We start from the raw sequence: 20,666 nt of genomic DNA, 5'->3' as shown, positions 1-20,666 counted from the left end.
GTAACATAGGTGGGTGTAACATAGGTGGGTGTAACGTAGATGGGTGTGTAACATAGGTGGGTGTGTAACATAGGTGGGTGTAACATAGGTGGGTGTGTAACATAGGTGGATGTAACATAGGTGGGTGTAACATAGGTGGGTGTGTAACATAGGTGTGTGTTATGTAGGTGGGTGTAACATATTTGGGTGTAACATAGATGGGTGTAACATAGGTGGGTGTAACGTAGGTGGGTGTGTAACATAGGTGGGTGTAACATAGGTGGGTGTAACGTAGATGGGTGTGTAACATAGGTGGGTGTGTAACATAGGTGTATGTAACATAGGTGGGTGTAACATAGGTGGGTGTGTAACATAGGTGGGTGTAACATAGGTGGGTGTGTAACATAGGTGGGTGTTATGTAGGTGGGTGTAACATATTTGGGTGTAACATAGATGGGTGTAACATAGGTGGGTGTAACGTAGGTGGGTGTGTAACATAGGTGGGTGTGTAACATAGGTGGGTGTAACATAGGTGGGTGTAACGTAGATGGGTGTGTAACATAGGTGGGTGTGTAACATAGGTGGGTGTAATGTAGGTGGGTGTAACATAGGTGACAGGAAATTTCATATATATTCAAATTTCGATAAAATTATGGACTTGTTTTTAAAATTATAATTATATAAAGATTGTAATATATATATATATATATATATATATATATATATATATATGTATATATATATATATATATATATATATATATATATATATATATATATATATATATATATATATATATAATTTGCATAGCCTGAGAAAATTACCAGCTTATTTTTTGTTTTTTAAAGGGGTTTAAAGAATTTTAAAAAGAATTTTCTTTTAAACAAACAAACAAACAAATAAATAAATAAATGCATAAAAATGTTGTAGATGTCGGAGGAAGTCAGGTGTGTTTACTGAGGACGTTATCACTTAACAGGTAAAACTTAACAACACCTAGAGTACCGACTCGGATAGTGAGATTCAGAGCAGCGAAGGAGTCGTTCATTTGTTTTTCAGCTAATTGACACACCACGTTTCTCTTTCCATTTCACTTCTGAACAATAGCCCGAGACGAAGCGCTAACCGTCGAGCTGTTCTGCGTGAAATGAAACTTTTAATTCTTTCGATAGCAGGAAGTGGGATTAGAGCTGTAATTCTTCCAGCCCGTCCTCACTAATGGAGCTGTCACCCACACTGGGGAAGAAAAGAACTTTGTCACTAGCTTTTTTTCCCCTGAAAGGTATTTTTCCTCTCATTTCTTTTCAGCTTGGTGTGAAAGACGAGGCGAGGATGTGAGGAGGAAGGATGACTGTGGCGAACGCTGAAAGGTAAGTGAGGTTTTAGAGAAGAGGAGTGTTTCCGCTTTTCACACAAAAATAACATGAAATAAAATAACACTGAATAAATAACAGTGAAGAAGAGAGAGCTTGAGGTCTGAGGGAACACATCCTGGCCACGCCACTCTGAGATCACCCAATCTCGTCTTATCCTCTTACACGGTTCTTCATTGGCCCTCCTGGAGAACCCAGAAAAGTTCTATGAACTGAGAGAACCCTGTGAATTGGATTCGAATGAGAACCATTTTTGGAAGCTAAGAACCCTATTACTGGTGTCCAGTCCATTAACAGTTCTTCAGCTGTCCCTCTGGAAGTACCACAACAGAGGGTGTCTCTATCAGAAAGGGGGTTTAGTACACTAAGAACTCTTAAACATTCACTGATCCTTTAAGAAGCCCTTGTTAAAGAGGATTGTACACGAATCCAATGTGATTGTTGCATTATAGCAGAAACGTGTACACACTTAGAGAAAGGGGGTTCTTAGGTGTTCTACTTGAACCTCTACTGACGGAGAGGTTCCCCATCTGAAAGGCTCCAAGTAGAAACTTTTTTGGAGGTTATGAACCCTTAAACAAACCTTGAAGAACCCTTTTTTTCTTCTAAGAGTATCCAAAAATAATGACATTAAAAAGTACACAAGTATAGAAATATTAAAAAGAATTTAAAAAAAACAACATAAACCTTCTCAAAGATTTTTAACAATGAAATGAAAATAAATTTAGTGCCTGTATCAGTATCAGTACCAGTACCAGTATCAATATCAGTGCCAGTACCAGTGTCAGTATCAGTATCCATACTAGTGCCAGTATCAATATCAGTGCCAGTACCAGTGTCAGTTTCAGTACCAGTATCAGTACCAGTATTAATACCAGTGCCAGTATCAGTACCAGTGCCAGTATCAATGTCAGTACCAGTGCCAGTATCAGTACCACTGCCAGTATCAGTGTCAGTACCAGTGCCATAATCAGTGTCAGTACCAGTGCCAGTATAAGTACCACTGCCAGTATCAGTATCTGTACCATTACCAGGATCAGTACCAGTGCCAGTATTAGTCTCAGTACCAGTATCAGTATCCGTACCAGTGCCAATATCAGTATCAGTACCTGTATCAGTGCCAATATCAGTGCCAGTACCAGTGTCAGTTTCAGTACCAGTATCAGTACCAGTGCCAGTATCAGTACCAGTGCCAGTATCAATATCAGTGCCAGTACCAGTGTCAGTACCAGTATCCATACTAGTGCCAGTACCAATATCAGTGCCAGTACCAGTGTCAGTTTCAGTACCAGTATCAGTACCAGTATCAATACCAGTGCCAGTATCAGTATCAGTGCCAGTATCAGTACCACTGCCAGTATCAGTATCTGTACCATTACCAGGATCAGTACCAGTGCCAGTATCAGTACCACTGCCAGTATCAGTATCTGTACCATTACCAGTATCAGTACCAGAGCCAGTATTAGTATCAGTATCCGTACCAGTGCCAATATCAGTATCAGTACCTGTATCAGTGCCAATATCAGTGCCAGTATCAGTCTCAGTACCACTATCAGTATCATTATCAGTACCAATGGAACCTGGTAGCTGGATTTGTTTGCATTTAAAGAGATCTGACTCTTTTTCTTTCTTATAATAATTGATTGTATTGTTGTATTTAGACTTTATATTTGATTATATTTATTATATTTCCAACATATGTGTTTTTGTGAAAGAGTGAACGAGTTTAACTGTGAAGTGCTTCAGTATAAAACACACACATAAAGCTTACTGTATATTTAAAAAAAAAAAAAAGGTGTCGGTATCGGTATCGGAAAACAGACTCAAAGCATTTTCAAATGGTTTTTAAAAGACGCTAGTTTTTTTCTCTCCCCAAACTTGAGTAAAGCTCTTTTTTTCCTGTAAAGCTCTGCAGGTAAAGACACCAGAGGAACAGGTATGTGTGTGTGTGTGTGCACGTGCATGCTTTCCATCTGTTTTTGGATGTGCAGCAATGAAAAGGGAAAGGAAGCAGTGGGATTGGAGGTTTCCTGCTGGTTTGGGGGTCAGATGAAGGTCAGCTCACTTCCCACCATGCACTAAAATTTCTGAAAGATTTCTCATTCTATACAGAATCACATCACACCACGGCGCTGCTGAATTCTGGATTCTGATTGGTCAGCAGGTGCTGATGAAGTTTCTAGAACAACAGCTCGGGAAGTAGTGCAGCTGCAAGTCCCAGGTTTATATTAATGCGCTCGTTATTGTTTCTATAGCAACAGTTCGTTCAGAGTAATCAGCTTTACTGCGGTAACAGTGACTCCGCTTCATCACGTAGCCTCACCCCACACGGTGTTTTATTACGTACATAAAACACAGAATTACTGCACCGCTCTGTACGGTTTAATGTATCTGAGTGAGGTCAGGCGAGGTCAGCACATAAACCCGCTGCTCTATTTCCTCTGCACGATTCGTTTGAACTTTGACCCTGGAGGCTGGCATCACAGCCGGAGAGCTCATCGCCGTGCCAACCAGCCGCCATTTTTCAGGGGTTTAAGGTTAAATAGAGAAAACCGGTCTGGTGTGAGGGTGAAAGGGCGCTGTTTAACAACGGATAGCTCAGAGGCTGCGTACGAGGGAAATGTCACTGAGTATTATAACTAATCCAAACACACACACACACACACACACACACACACACACACACATACATACATATACACGACTACAATAATTCCACAAGTGAGCCTTGCACAGGGGATTAATTTGTCACCATTTAATCCAGACTTAATCAGAAAGCTTAGCTTTAAGCAGGTTAAGCAGGTCGCAGGTTCCACACAGGCGGAGTTACGGAATCATAATCAGAATAATAGCAACAAAAACAACAACAACACAGACACTAACATCGCTAACAAGAAAATGCAAAGAGAACGATGAGAATTTCATCACAAAACCATCTCCGTGGAGATCCTAAAAGTGTGTAAACGCTGAAAAAAAAAACAGTACCAGTGTCAGTACCAGTACCAGTATCAGTACTAGTATCAGTATGAGTATCAGTACCAATATCAGTATAAATATCACTATCAGTACCAGTATCAGAGATCCTAATAATCTTATTGTGGCCAGGAATGCTTGATTTTGTGGCTTTTTTGGGGGTTTTTTTGCGGAAAACTAGTTGTAGTAGTGAAATCTCACATTTCCGAACACAAAAATCGTTTTGCGCGCTCTTTCACAGCGATGATGTTGGTAAGGTAAGCCAAGTTACTTTATTGCCTTTGTATACAATACAACGAAACTCACAGACAGCAACAAGAGCGTTTAAACATAAAACTCTGAAAGGAATTTAAATTCAGAAGGTTTTAATATATATGTATATATATACAAAATTGCATATAAATGTGTCAGCTTGATTATTGAAATGCATTTGGCACAGGGTCGGGACTTTAAAAATGTATTCCATTACGGTTACAAATGACGTCATAAAAAATGTAATCGGTAACGTGATCCAAGTATCATTATACTAAAGGAATGTAATCGGATTACTTTTGGATTACTTCAAGGTCACGTATGTAAATAAAGTCAAGAGAAAAGCAATACGATCTATAGAGGCAGGAATTTGACCAATAGTTGCTGCAAGCCTTTAAGAATCAACCAATTGGTGTGTGAGAAGGTGGGAATTACAGACAGGGGTTAAAACAATGCAAATAAGCGCATACATGTTGCAGTATTAGACCATAAGCACATCATAACGAAACTAAAGCTGAATCCCGGACATTTTCTCAAATGTAGAAGGTCTGAAAAAGAGGACGTGTCCGGGAAAAAAGAGGGTGTATACGGTCCCCCTAACAAAAGCATTTCAGAGAACAATTTGTGTTCATTTCTACCAAATGATCTTTATTTGCGCGTGCAGCAGGAGGTTCCTCATGTGAGCCACGACTGGAAGGAGAGAACCAGAACTATAATCAAGCAGCTGTCTACATTGTGTTACGTCAAAAGTTTGTAATCCTGATAGCATTCCCTTTTTTTTTGTAATCAAATGTACCTGTAATCTGATTACTGTGTTTTCTGATGTAACTGTAACGGATTACAGTTACCAGTGTTTTGTATCCTGATTGCTTAACGCCCGTTACATACACGTGTTACTCCCCAAGCCTGGTACTGAGATGTATATATTGCACATAATATAAAACCATTAGAGATATATTGCACATCGTATGAAGTGACAAAGCGCCCTGTAGTGCATGTTGCAGCAAAGGGTAAGCTATGGGAAAGCTTTCCCATAGCTTTCCCTACAGCTTTGGGAAAGAAGCTGCACTTCAGGCCCTCTTTACAAAAACAGCGTCTTAAAACGAAAACGATCCTCGTCCACACTGGCGTTTCCACTGTGTTTCAGAAACCATCTCCGTCCACACTACACGACCGAATACACATGTTACGTGACCATTCCTGCACACTGGGCTTGCGCATACAAGTGTAAACAGGAAGTTGGTTGCTAGTCCAAACCGGCGTTCCGTGTAGGGCTTACGCCGCTTGAAATGTGATTTGTTACCGATTGCTCTAATCGTAGCTCGCCTCTTGCGCATGTAGCAGCTGCAGTGTTATAAAATACAGAATTGAACTGCACAATGGCTGCTAAGAATGACGACAAAGCCAGCAAAGCTTGCGGTTCAGTCTGCGTGTTGTTGTGTACGATCAAGGAAGCGTAACGGTCACATGGTAGGGGCTTGACGAATCAGTGAAGGATACGCGATGATCCAGAAGATCCAATCAGGGGGCAAATGTGGGCGAAGCCACGCCTTCGTTTTCAAAACGTTTTGGTCTGTTTACACTGAAACGCGAGCCCGGAGTTTTCAAACTAAAAGGGGTCTTCTGCGTTTCCAAAAATCTCCGGGTCAAAAACGTCGGAGTAATGTAGATGACAGGCGTAACCGTAGCGAAAGTTATGCGTTTTAAAACGGAAACACACTAGTGTAAACAGGACCTCAGTCTGTTTGTGTGTGACTTGATGGCCCTGTAACTATTTCCAGATGGTAAGGGGACAAACATTCTGTGCCCTCGGTGAATGAAGTCTTTAATGATGCTGCTGGCTTCGTTTGCAGTCGGCTAGCATGTACAGTGTCCAGGTTCGGGAGCTCAGGGCCTTTGATGCGCTGTGCTGATTGAACTACCTGACACAAGTAAGTCTTTGCTAGCATACCACACTGCGATACCGTATGTGCGGATGCTCTCTATGGTGCTGCGGTAGAAATTTACACGGAGCTGTGTAGGGAGTCTGGCCTGTTTGAGTTTCCGAAGAATAGCCTTTGTTTTGTTTTTGTTTTGATGTAAGATCTTTTGTCAGGTAGACTGCAAGGAACCTTGAGAGTGTGCCGTTCACACTCTCCACTTCCTCTCCATTTAAATCCAGGAGGGACATGGGTGGTCCTCCTGGATCTCCTGAAGTCTACAAGGATCTCCTTGGTTTTTGTGGTGTTCAGGACCAAATTATTTTCCATACACCACTGAATTAGATATTGCACCTCCTTTTCTTTCTTGCATAATATTAACTCGATTTCCTACCCCTGATTAATTTGCTTTTGAATGCTATTACGAAACCCCGTCTCGGACGCTTTTACGTGAAAAAGAAACCCCCGAACGTGCGTAACCCGACTCTGAATACGAGAGACTTTCCCCACGTAAACATTAGCGTACAGTAACTTTTGGCCCGACTATGAATACGGCACTTCATGAATATCGACGAATATTTGTGCATATGCAAATTGAACCGCGCTGACTCCTCCCCTTTAGCGTGCATCTAATTGGCACACAAATAGATTTGTTGCATGTGTAATTTTATTTGTGTTATTGGTTATTTAGAAAAGACACAAATATTGTGCACATTTATTTGTTTGCTTCTTTGTTTATTCAGGAATGTAATAGGAAATAGGCTATTTAGCTCATATATACAGTTTTTGCTCTTTGCTCTGCTGTGTGGTGAAGTCATGACCTTGGTGTAATGGGTAGACTACACACACACACACACACACACACACTCAGACACTCAGACATTTCCATGTCGCTTTATAGAGAGAAAATAACACCCATATCTATGATCACATCTCCCTCTCGTGTGTGTGTGTGTGTGTGTGTGTGTGTGTGTGTGTGATTATACGGTCCTGAATGGCATTGTGAGTAGATAACTATAATTGCATGGGTTTGTCTCAGGAATCACTTCAACCTGCTGAGCTTTTATTTCTTTTCTCTTTTTTTCATTTTATTTGTCATTTATACAGAAATAGAGGATTGGCAAACCCTGGACTGTTCCATTCTCTGTTTCAGAGGGGGGATCCCAGCACTCCTGTGATTACCACTGATCCTTGTCCTGACTGTTTGAATGAAAAATATCATCTGTGATGATAAATACAGAGCCGTAGAAGCTTCAATCATCATATAAAGCAATCAAAAGGATACGGAATAAATTGGACGTGGAGTTCAGGGATGTTTTCTGCTCAATCGTGCTCTATTTTTCGGATTAATCACATCCTGTGGGACAAATTGCACCTGATCTAAGCGACAGCACGCTAGCAGTGATGCAGCGAGGCAGTGTGATTCATTAGCAGGCCTAATTACACTCAAAAAAGTCACACGCAGATTCTGTTTCCATTCCAAACCATTACTTTTCACCTCAGCGTGACAGCGTAGTTGCAAAAAAAGTCAAACTGCCATAAATAGTAAACGCGCCCAACGAGCTTTTCCACATTTTGATGGGATTTTATGTCATGAATCGACACAAAATATCCCATAATATTCATGTGGATGGAAAAATAGTTTACAGTGTAGTTACACTATTATTTACCAGCTGTAATTGTGAAAAAGTATTCACCCCCATAGTTGGTGTGAAACCCATCAGAAGTGATATGATTAGTTAATTGGACTTAACGTGTATGCAATTAAAGTGTCATGTTATCTCAGTATAATTATACACCTTATTTTTCTGGAAGAATCCACAGTGTGTTAGAGAACATATCTAAACCTCTACTTCATGAATTATTACATTTACATTAAACAAAAAAATGTCTGTATGGATTTTTATTGCTATAGTAATGAAAATATACTTAAAAATCTGAAAAACGTTTTTACGGTGGCGGTGGGGGTGGGGGGGGGGGGTGGGGGTGGGGGGTTGTTAAATTGTTGCCAACAATGTGCAATGGTGGAAAGTATCATATAGTCAAAAATAACACAAAATGTATGAGATTACAATTCCAATTACTGCATTTTCCAGACTATAATTTGTATAATTTAAGTTTTTTTTTTTTTTTGTCGCCTAGTAAGCGTGTAAAGGTTATATCTTCTAGAAAGGATTTATAGTTGTAAAAAGTATGTGGATGGATTTACTCGCTCAAAATATATACAAAAGATGAGATCCAAACATGTTTTGGGTGAAGCATCTTTTTAATTCTTACTCCCGAATTCTTAATTCTTTCTCTCGAAAGGTGCAGTTGCAAAATGTCTGAAATGACGACAGTTTTTCTTACTTTAAATGTGAAAAAAAAAATACACTATCAGAGAAGCCTAGTGTCCCTACGTAAGGCTGTTTCAATTCATGAACGCACATAGCACAGTTCCATTATCGCATGTGTTACGAACCCGGTCTAGGTCGGGCCGCAACATACAAGGAAAAAAATAAATAAAAGAAAACGGGTTGGCGAGACCAAGATGGCGTTTGTGTTGGTTTGTTTTATTCTCCCAAACGGAGCACCTTTTATACACACAGTGGTCTTAATCTTCAGAAGCCGGCCAGGAGAAAATAATAAACAAAAATTCCCTCTACCTTGACCAAAGAAAACTAGTTAACCTAGAAGACAAGGAAACAAAAATACACCGTCTTCCCTCACTCCCTTGCTAACCCAAAACAGGAGAAAAGATGAATCAACAAAAATGGCGCTGACTTCCTTCAAACCACTCCTAACCGTGCACTATTTACAAAGGTGGCTATTAGTGTGTTAAATAACAAAATACTATATATATATATATATATATATATATATATATATATATATATATATATATATATATATATATAAGGGTATCACGTGAATCATAATGGGACAGAGCATAAACAAAGTCAAAACAGGCATAAGGTCATACACAGGCGAAATAGTCATACACAGGTGAAATGCACTTGTCTCTACACACAACACAAATGGCAATGATCTGCCCTGGGATGAAGATTGACGGGGCTTAAGTACACTTCCTGAAGCGTGCCGGCAACCAATCCCGTCGCACCAGGCTAGAGCAGGCGGGAACAAGACGTGATCGTCCAGTAGCAAACCGGAACGTGACGCATGCAGTAGGCGGGGTATAGAGAAGAGGGAGGAGACCAAAGAAAACCCAGCCCACCATCGACACACAAATGGCACATAGAGCAAACAGAAATATATTGAATAACGTAACAGATGTTGTTGCCATACGGCAACGATTACATTTGACCGTTTAACAGAATACTCAACATATATAAACATGTTTAAGTGACAAAAACTAAATGTTAACTTATCTCAGATAGTGTTACAATTGTTTTGCCTTTAAGTAGTTTTGCCTAAATATTGAAAAAAATAATCACATTACATGTGACTGTAGAAAAGGACGTGCAAACAGCACTTCCTGGTTATTTGACATGGCATTTTTAAAGCCTGCTTTTTCCTGTTACATAGGAAAATAGTAGTCTTCTATTATTTTCTATTAAAAAAAGTAGATAAATTAATTGTTGCCATATGGCAACACCATGCAGTAAAGGGTAAACATGCAGCATCATGAAGACCAAGGATCAAAACAAGTGCACGACAAAGTTCTGGGAAAATATCAGTCAGGGTTTGGTTATATAAAAAAATCTCCCAAACTCTCAACACCATGAAATCCATTATTAATATATATATATATATTTAAAGAAAAGAAGAGTGGATTAGTCAGAGAGCCAACCAAGAGTCTAAGGGTAACGTTCAACCTGATGCTATCACCACCATGCTTCACAAATTGACTCATTCAGTTAATCATGCCAACTGCTTGCACCTGGACATGTGATCCATGTTAGCAATTGCTCAAATCACAAAATTAAAAAAAATCACTGTTATTATTGTTATTATTATTATTATTATTATTATTATTATTATTATTATTATTAATCCTTCCATCCAGAAATTATTTTAAAATATATCTTTTACTATTACTTAAAATTGCATGTGATGAGTTATTTAAAAAAAAAAGAAAGAAAAGAAGACAGTATCACTAATATTAAACAGTAAATTGATGTGTCCATGTGTAGGCGTAAAAATGGATAAAAACATCATAACAGAAAAAAAAATTGCATAAGATATTAATGTTCAGGTGTAAAATATGTCGGACAAAAACGTTAGAAAAATAACACGTACAAACTATTTGCGTAGTTTAGGATTGTTACATGATGCAGCTGATTTTGGGTGTAAAGTATCTGGGACTTTGTGTGGGATTTTTTTTTTTTTTTCCAAAGAGATGCCAAATACCTGCTGCACTGAGAATATTAAATAGTTTAGATTGATTTCTTTTCTTTTTTTTTTTTTTTTACATTACAGTTATACTTTCAAATGATTTGGATGTGATTAACATTTTACATTAACCTAAAAATTCTCCATAAATGTGGATGAAAGGGTTCAATCGATTCCCAAATAATATAATAATAATAATAATAAAAGAGCATTGGCTTGGTTTGAATTCTTTTCTAATTTTCTTCCTGGAATCGCACTGCTGTTTCTAGATAAATTAATCACACACACAAATTCCCTAAACACGTTTCTTTTTTTTCTCCGTGGCTGCCGTGTGAATCAGGTACTTATTTCCCGAATGTAATTTCTCTGCTGCCTCGGGGGTTTATCAGGCGCTACACGCTAATTTTGCATAATCCTGAGCATGCAAAAACGACAAGACGTCCAAATGAATACATCAGACAGGCATAGCAAAGTATTTATATATTTGTATGTCTGAAAAATATATCGAATGCTCGAGGTCGACCAGAAATGAGGAAAAATGCACACTGAGTCATGATCGCCGGGGAGGAAACCGAGCCGAAAATGTGATGATAAAGGGTCCGGTTTTGGTCACATGACCTGAAATGGTGTGCAGTAATAAAAAAATAAATGTAATCCAGTGTGAACAGGGTTATAAAAAAGGAGAACGCTAATTACTGATATACTGATATCAGTGAACATTAAGTGTTATTTACTTTAGTTTACTTCTAAACTTTTGCACGGCTAAAAATTGGGTGGTCTGATAGTTTATGTTGTTTAACGCATCTAGACGTAAATACCAGGAAATAAAAGCTGAAATTCTAAACCTAAACTCTTGTCTCATAGCCATCTTTTGATCTCAAACCCAAATGTCTTTGGTGTACAGCACAAAGAAATGAATTGGCCTTGCCGTTGCAATAGTTTCAGAGGGGACTTTCTTACCACTGAGGCATACTTATCGTGAAAATATTGTACGACAAATGAGCACTGCTGACTCAGCCTCAGGAACATCAGCTAGTTAGAACGCTGCAAAGTGTTGCTGAAACACTTTGTAACCTTATAAAGTTTTATAAATGTCCCAGAGCGGTTCTGTGCTTTTTCTCTGTGTGTTTCGCTAAACCAGCCTCATGAGATTGCTCAGTGGAGCATGGAGCGCCATTCTTCCTGCGTTCTGCTCCGCCGCTCAAACCCAATTTAAAGAAACACGAGTTTAATTATCACCTTCGCTCGGCTAGACCATGCATGGCCGACTCGAACCGGCGTGGGCGGAACACGCTGCAGTGGCTAAGGTTCTCCGCTCAGGCCTGCGCTGATCAGAACCATGAAACAGTACAGAGGAGGTCTGAGCTCAGATACACCATCCAGAACGCACTTAGTAGGAGTGTTTGCAGTTTTCCTGCACCTTTACAACATTTAGAACTCTCAACAGTTGAAACCCTTACAGAGTCATTCCAAAAAGAATTTATAAGCGTTTTAGAAAGCTTAAGTATCTCTTAAGAACCCTTAATTATCAAAATGAACCCATAAAGAACCCTTGAAGAACCCCCCCTTTTTTTTTCTAAGTAAATGCTACACAGTTTAGAGCCATCAGGGTTCATCAGTGGTCCCTCAGGGGGAATCTTTGAAGTGTCTATGTAGAACCTTATAACAGTGTTATATCTTAACATAATGTGCTCCAAGGAGAACCAGTGTGGAGACCAGCAACTATTGTTAATTAAAATGACCCCTTAAAGAACCCTTGAAGAACCCTCTATTCTAAACGTTTGCTTTAGAAACCCAGGGTTGGATTTTTTGTGTGGGTGGGATGTGTGTGTCTATGAAGTGTCTCTGTTGAACCCTATAACAGTGTTCTATCTTAACATAATGTGCCCCAAATAGAAGTATTGTCTGAGGCTAGCAGCTATTATTAATTAAAACGAACCCTTGAAGAACCCTCGTTTCTAAATGTTTGCATTAGAAACCTAGGGTTGCTACAGTATGGTTGTCCCTCTGGGGGAACCTTAAAGGTTCTACGCTGAAGTCTACAATAGAATATTTCCCCCCGTCAGAAACCGTTTCGAGTAGAACACATGTTGGAGGCCTTAAAGAACCGAATGAAGAATGTTTTTTTTTGGAAGTGTGTACAACGATTTCAGAAAATTTAGAACTCCTAAGGGTTCATTGGCTGTCCCCAAAAAAAGGGGAAACTCTGAACTTTGGAGTTCTCTGCTTAACCCTACAGCTGAGTGTTCCCCTATCAGACAGGTGTTCAGAGTAGAACGCTTTTAGGAAAACAAGTCCCCTAAACCATCCAATGAGCCTTTAAAGAACCTCTGCAGAACCATCTTTTCGAACTGCGTGCTATACTCTTCCAAAGTTTGGAAATGTTTTGGGTTTAAAATGACTTGATTAACAACAACAACAAAAAAACGATTCTGAAAAGTGAACTAGAACTTCCGAATGGACATGTTACTGGGAAATTGAACTGAATGTTTTAAACTTGCCTGGTATAAATGAGCCAAGCTTTCAGTTAGAATTTCGCACCGTGACCACTGTGTTCTAATCTGAGAGAATCTGCCTAGGTAGGCAGCATGTTCACGCGGCGTTAGCTCACTACACTACTACACTACATGGACGCTTCGTTAAACATGGTGGACGAAACCACCGTTCTCTCAGAAGAGTAATTTAGAAACGTAAACTCTTTTCTACTTGCGTTGAATTTTGTCACAATTCACAAAATAGATAGCTAACATAAAGCAGAGTGTTTATGTGAATGACTTGCTAGTTACTAGTACATGAACCTTATATAGCTACTGTAGCTATGATGTTATGCTAGCTATGGAGTCGACAGCAGTCTAATTAGCTTCCAAAACATTCATAAAATGTGCTAAACGAATTTACGACTGTTAGCTACCCAGCAAGTGGTGCTGTTTTAGATAAATGAATCAACTAAGGCGTGGTGCGATATGGTTACATGTCATCTGAGCTAGCAGCCAAAATGCCAACACTTTGGGGGTGCTGCAGTATCACCACATCACAAAGTCATGGATTGTTTTCTTATAACCCCCCCCCCCAAAGTGTTTTACTCTTACCGCACAGAAGCTGATTATTTTCCTGCCACAGCACCAAGTGTTTTATTCCTCTTATTCTACAGCAATGTGTCAATGATTCGAATTTTTTATTCATTCAGTAATGATAATGAGTCTTTTATTGGTCACGTATACATTACAGCACAGTGAAATTCTTTTCTTTGAATATCCCAGCATGCCAGGAAGCTGGGGTCAGAGTGCAGGGCCAGACATGATACAGCGCCCCCTGGAGCAGAGAGGGTTAAGGGCCTTGCTCAAGAGCCCAACAGTGGCAGCTTGGCAGCGCTGGGGCTTGAACCCCCGACCTTCAGATCAGTAACCCAGAGCCTCAACCACCACGCCATCATCACTGCCCCTACATAACAACACACTGTTGGTTTTTTTAATCTCTTTAGAGATACAATTAATGTTGTGAACCATCTGCACCAAACCAGCAGCTATACACGCAGGTGCTTTTAATAATCTGAATAATAATAATAATAATAATAATCTGAGCTCATGGAATCGATTTGAGCCTGTGCGTAACCCGACTGAATGCACACAACTTTCGCAGAAATATTCAGGACTCTTTCCGGTGCATGCGTTACAAAAATATTTCCATGCTCAGATGACAATTGCGTATAAATATGAATGACGTTGCGTTTTTGCAGAAGGAGCCCATATGTCAAGCGAGTCCTGATTATCATAACCGCCTCGGAGGTTTCTGAGCGCTTTATCCGTCTCAGCTTTTCTCAGCTGGAGGTCTACTCCGAGCTACGAGTGGCCCGATGCCCAGAGACAAGTGGGAGTTTATTTTCACACGTACAATATGGCTGTGTTGTGCAGAACCCTCGTTTCCCATGATTTACGTGTATGCTCGCTTACAAGCTGCATAAAACAGCGCATTTGCATAAGTTGATTTCTTAAAGCCTCCGTAAAAAAAAAAAAAACAACACAAAAAGCGGACGAAACGACTTTCCGCATGAATATTCTACATAATATTAAGAGGTAGCACTCTCAAATCATAATATATTAATGCTCATTTCAGCAGTTATGAAAAGCGGTAAATCTCACGCCGCCGGTTTACGGACTAGCAGCTGGTACTAGCAGTTTATGAGGAAAGAGGATTCGTCCACAGCAATCTTTTTTTTTTTTAAATACCTGGGCTTTCACCTGGACGATGACCTCGGTAATCACATCCATATTGAGTTACCGGAATAGTGGGAAAAGTCCTGCGAGTGACTGCTCTTTCCAACAGCCATGGATTATAATTTATAATCCAACCTAATAATCTCTCCTTCTCTTTACTTCCCTCTCCCTCTCTCCTTCTGTCGAGCCACACATGATATCATGGAGATGCCAATGATCCTGACCCTTTCTGCTCTCCGGACCTGCCTGATCCATCCTGATGCCCTACCTCTGGATGGAGCTGTCATCAACTGGAGGCTACAGCCTGGAGATCGCTGAGGATGGTACCACTTGAAGTACCATGGAAATGGTTTTGGACCTCAATTCCACATGGACGTTCTCGCTGTGGTTGCTGGGACTACGGTTGCAGCGATGTCCTCGGGACTGCAATTACCACATACAGTTTTACACTCAGGTCTCCTTTAGTGAACAGTGGACTAGTTCAACAAACAGACTTCATATAAACACCATAATGAACTTTCTTTTACTTTCACACTATCCGTCGTTACCCAGATGAGGACGGGTTTCCTTCTGAGTCCGGTTCCTCTCAAGGTTTCTTCCTTGTATCATCTCAGGGAGTTTTTCCCTCACCGTCTCGCCCAATAGGGATAAATTCACACACTTAAAATCCATATCCTGTGTTTATACGTTTCTGTAAAGCTGCTTTTATTATTTATTTTTATATGAACTGTTCTTAGCGTGAAAGGACAACAAATGCGAGACGAAGTTTAATCTCTGAGCAGTTTGAAGTTATGAGATATTCCTTTCTTGCAACAAGCAAAATGAAATTAGTAAGAACATCGAGAAATAGGTTTAATATTCTTGTAATTCTTTTATAATCATGTCATTAAAAGAAATTAGAGATTAGAGATTAATTTAGCCTATACACGTTTTGTGCCCTGCGGCGCGCGCTGTAGCATGAGTCATCACAGACAAGGCTCAGGAACGAGGCATTAAAATAATGGCAGCGTTACAGGGGGTCCATTTTACAGACGCTGAGAGAGAGAGAGAGAGCGAGAGAGAGAGCGACAGACAGAGGGAGAGAACCACCGTGAGACTGTAAGACTGATTAGAAACATCCATCATCACACACACAAAAAAAACCCTATACTGTCATCAGTTACTGAAACAAGACTAAAATAAGATACAAAATTAAATCACAATGCTACTATGCTGTGACAAAGAGGACTTGCTCTGCACAAAATGCTAATAATAGCAGTATAAGATACACGTGCATGCACAGATACAGCTAGCACATCCATAACAAAATGGTTCCTTACAAAATCGAACACGTGTACTTTCCAGAGTCTTAGCTCTATTTTATGCTAGTTTTGTTTTTTCTTGAGTTTTAGCTCTATGCTAGTCTTTGAACTCTGTATATTACAGCATTATGCTAGTTTTAGTTTTTTTCTTGACTCTTAGCTCTATGCTAGTGTCTATAAATATATATATATATATGTATATATTTGAGAATTAGGCCCCTAATTCTTTCAGTGAATAAAATGCTTATTCCACAGCCCTTGATCAATCCAGAAATACAAATAGAAATTTTTCTCTGAAGCCATTAATCCCCTGTGTGCTGTTTGACCGTTCCTCATCAGGCCGTGTTTATTCTGCGTTATTAACACCACGCCCGGCAGAGCGACCTCATCACACCAAGACGCTTATCCTCATCACGGCATAACTGATGGCATATGAACTGTTCTTAGCGTGAAAGGACAACAAATGCGAGACGGAATTTAATCTCTGAGCAGTTTGAGGTTATGAGATATCCGGGACTCAGAAAGATAAAAAAAAAACAAAAAACAAACAAACAAACAATAAATTGAATTTCTGTCTGTGAGCACTGTGTTACAGCTCAAAGAATAAAAGAAAAAACTCATTAGAGGTCTGGAGCATAACGGTCCTCAGGGAGTGGATTCAACACTTCTATATAAATGTTGTATTAAAGGAAAAAAGTAATAAACTATCACCTGTAAAAAAAATAAATAAATAAATAAAAAAAACTTTTTTGAGTTTGTGTTGTGATGTAAGCCATCACCTCAATATAAATACACAAGCTGATTAGGTAAACAAATAAGCTAGCTAGCATGTTAGTTACCTAGCTGGTTGGATTATGTTAGCACAGTGCTGTATTAAGCTAGCTGGCTAGCTTAGCTAATGCTACTGAGGTATTATATATGACGTCCTGAAGCTAATATTTAATGTTTTGTTTAGGGTTTATTTTTTTCAAAGTGATTGACACAATTCATTTCCTCTCACGTGTGATCACATGATGTCACATAGTGTTTAAATGTATCATTTTAGTGCGAAATACACTTTTGCATGTATTTTCTGTTAACCTGGCTGACTGAAGACTGAACATCCCTTCACCACGCATAAAAAAAAAAAAAACCTTGTACTGTTGTTGTTCCTGTACTAACTCCTGTTTAGCGTGATGCTAGCCTTACAGCGTGACCTGTTTGTGCTAGCATGAGGGTGTTTCTGATGCTAGTCGCTCTGGATAAAAGTATGCTAACAGCTCTAAATGGAAACATAAAGAACCCTTCAGGTCGAATTTTTTTTATTCAGAAGAAGGAACAAATGACGGTTGGATCATGTTCAGATTTTTACATGCTGTTATATAGACGTTAGCATCAGTGCGCTGCTCCTCGGGCCTTTATCAATTAATCACACAGCAGCGTCGCTTACTAAGCACCTGACATCACCTCGAATAACGAGACGAGGATCAATCAGGGAGGAACAAATACATGAACACGCTTTTCTGTTATTATATCAGATATCATTATTATTCACATTCAAGTATTTACAACAGAGCCATTTTTAAGCCAGACGCTTATGAATCCTCTTATAAAACTACACTCGTAGTTTCATACATTTAAGAACCATTAAAGGTTTGGGGTAGAACCGTCCAACTAGAGCACCGATTACATTCAAGCTTTTCAGGCTCGAAGAAATATTTACGTATTTAAAAATGATGAGAAATAAAAGGTTTCGTGAGGTTTTATAGAAGTGTGAAGTTTACCTGCAGGAAATCCTACTTTTATTAATATTTTTTCCCTGATATTTATTTATTTATGAAAAACATTACTGCAGCTATTTGTTTTGTTGTATTTATTTATTTTATTATTATTATTATTATTTTAAATTACACAGTATTTGAAAGAAATAAAAATGAGAAATTCATTTTAAAAATGTAAAGTTTTACTGGAAATTTATATTTATGAACTCCTCATTTATAACATAATTATTCATGCGCCCCATGCCTACCCCGCCCCCTTTCCTTTTTTTTCTTTTTTTTAACACAATTTTACACTATTTTTAAAAGACATTTTTTAAAAAAGGTAAACAATTTAAACAATTCTTATTATCTTTATTTTGAATGAAACATTATTTTGTTTATGGATCAAATATACAGTCATTCATGTATTTTTCTTTCTTTTTTGTTTTTGTTTTTTTTTGTTGTTGTTGTTTTTTGCACAATTTTATGCTATTTAAAAAAATAAATAAGTAAAATGAAAAAGTTTACAAAAATCTAAAGAAAAATATTTTTGGAAAACCAAATTTATGCACAGGAAATCCTAAACATCTTTTACAATCTTTTTTGCTGTTTGTTTTGTTTTCAAAATTGTATAATGTTTGCGTTTCACTACATCACTACTAGTCGTCGTTGCATAAATTACTGGTCTGAATTACACACTACAGTATTATAGGCTAATGTTAGCTAGCATGCTAGCAATCATGGCTAAAGTCTTTAATTAGGCAATAACACAAGCTACAACTGTGACGGGTTCTGGTTTAAATTCAGTCCACGGGTTGTGGCTCACAGCTTGTTCAGGTGATTCCGGCTTTCCAGCAAGATGGGAATGAGGAGCTGCGTGCCATATTTCCATTTCCATTTACATTACTTACAGATTTTATCAGTGAGACACATTTTCTGTTCTCACATGTCTGTTCCTCTGGTGTGTTTACCTGCAGAGTAAACCGTTTATCAGGTCTAGCCTGTGAGACGGCAGCTAACAGGAAATGCTGGGCGCAGACATGCAGCTTCACTCAGAAATAAAATCAAGAAAAGAACGAAATACAGATTTCCTCTGAGCTGCGTGAAGGTCAGTCAGCAGTTTTGTTTTGCAGTTTTATTTGGTTTAGAATTGTAATCCTGCATTTATGTTCCGAGGCATAAACTCAAGTAACAACTGCTAATGTTGCTGCATCATCATCATCATCATCGTTGGCATCATTGTCATCATCATCATCATCGTCATCATCATCGTCATCATCGTTGTCATCATCGTCATCGCCGTCGTCATCGTCGTCATCATCGTCATCGCCGTCATCATCGTCATCATCGCTGTCATCATCATCATTGTCATCCTCGTCATCGTCATCATCGCCATCATCATCATCATCGTCATCATCATCATCACCGTCATCATCGTCGTCGTCATCGTCATCGCCGTCATCATCGTCATCATCGCCGTCATCATCATCGTCATCATCGTCGTCATTGTTGTCATCATTGTCATCGCCGTCATCATCGTCATCATCGCCGTCATCGTCGTCATCATCGTCGTCATCATCGTCATCGCCGTCATCATCGTCATCATCGCCGTCATCATCATCGTCATCATCGTCATCTAGATTTCTATAATAATATAGTGTTTCCATAATAACAATAGCAGCCAAAATGTTAATGCTTTATACATAATAATTACGTTAATTTTGTTAAAATTGTTTGTTGTTTTATTTTATTGTTGCTTTAAATCTTTCTGTCTGTCTGTGTGTCTTTGTAATCCAAACCCCTCTCTCTGTCTGTCTGTCTTTGTAACAGAAACCCTTCTGTCTGTCTGTCTGTCTGTGTGTCTTTATAACAAAATCCCTTCTGTCTGTCTGTCTGTCTGTCTGTCTTGGTATCCCAAACCCTTCTGTCTGTCTGTCCGTTTTTGTAACCTAAACCCTTCTGTCTGTCTGTCTGTCTGTCTTATTAACCCAGATGCTTATTTCTGTCTGTCTGTCTTTGTATCCCAAACCCTTCACTTCGTTTATATGACAACAACGATGATCTAATTGATCTAATTGAACTGATCTAGACACACTTTCCTGGACAGGATAATGAGCATGATTACATCATAATATGGATCTCATAAATGAAAAGAATTCAGTGAACAATTCTATAGAGTAATTATCCATGTACATTTTTTGATTTTCAGTACATTTCAGTGTGAATAGAACGGATCAACAACTCCGTAACATCTATTTGAAATATCATTATGAAATATGAATGAACATAACGTACATGTATGGAAGATAAATGCATGAATCCAATGTTAATATAAAAATGGAAAAACAAAATGCTAAGCGCTAGTCTATCTCTTGTGCTTAGATATTGCTGTCAATATCTTTACGTTGCATTCCTCGGTCATGTGATCAAGCGACTAAGCATTATGGGTCATCAGCACCATTGGCCTTCCTCCGCCGCCTCGGACGAGAGCAGCTGCTCTGATGGATTGAGGAATTAATCAGCAACTCATAAATTATTCATGTACATTTGCACTGGTGTGTCTAATGAGTTGAGCGAGAGTGA

This window comes from Ictalurus furcatus, chromosome 17 (assembly GCF_023375685.1).
Source record: "Ictalurus furcatus strain D&B chromosome 17, Billie_1.0, whole genome shotgun sequence".
Lineage (NCBI taxonomy): Eukaryota > Metazoa > Chordata > Actinopteri > Siluriformes > Ictaluridae > Ictalurus > Ictalurus furcatus.
Note: the sequence above shows the minus strand (reverse complement) of the source record.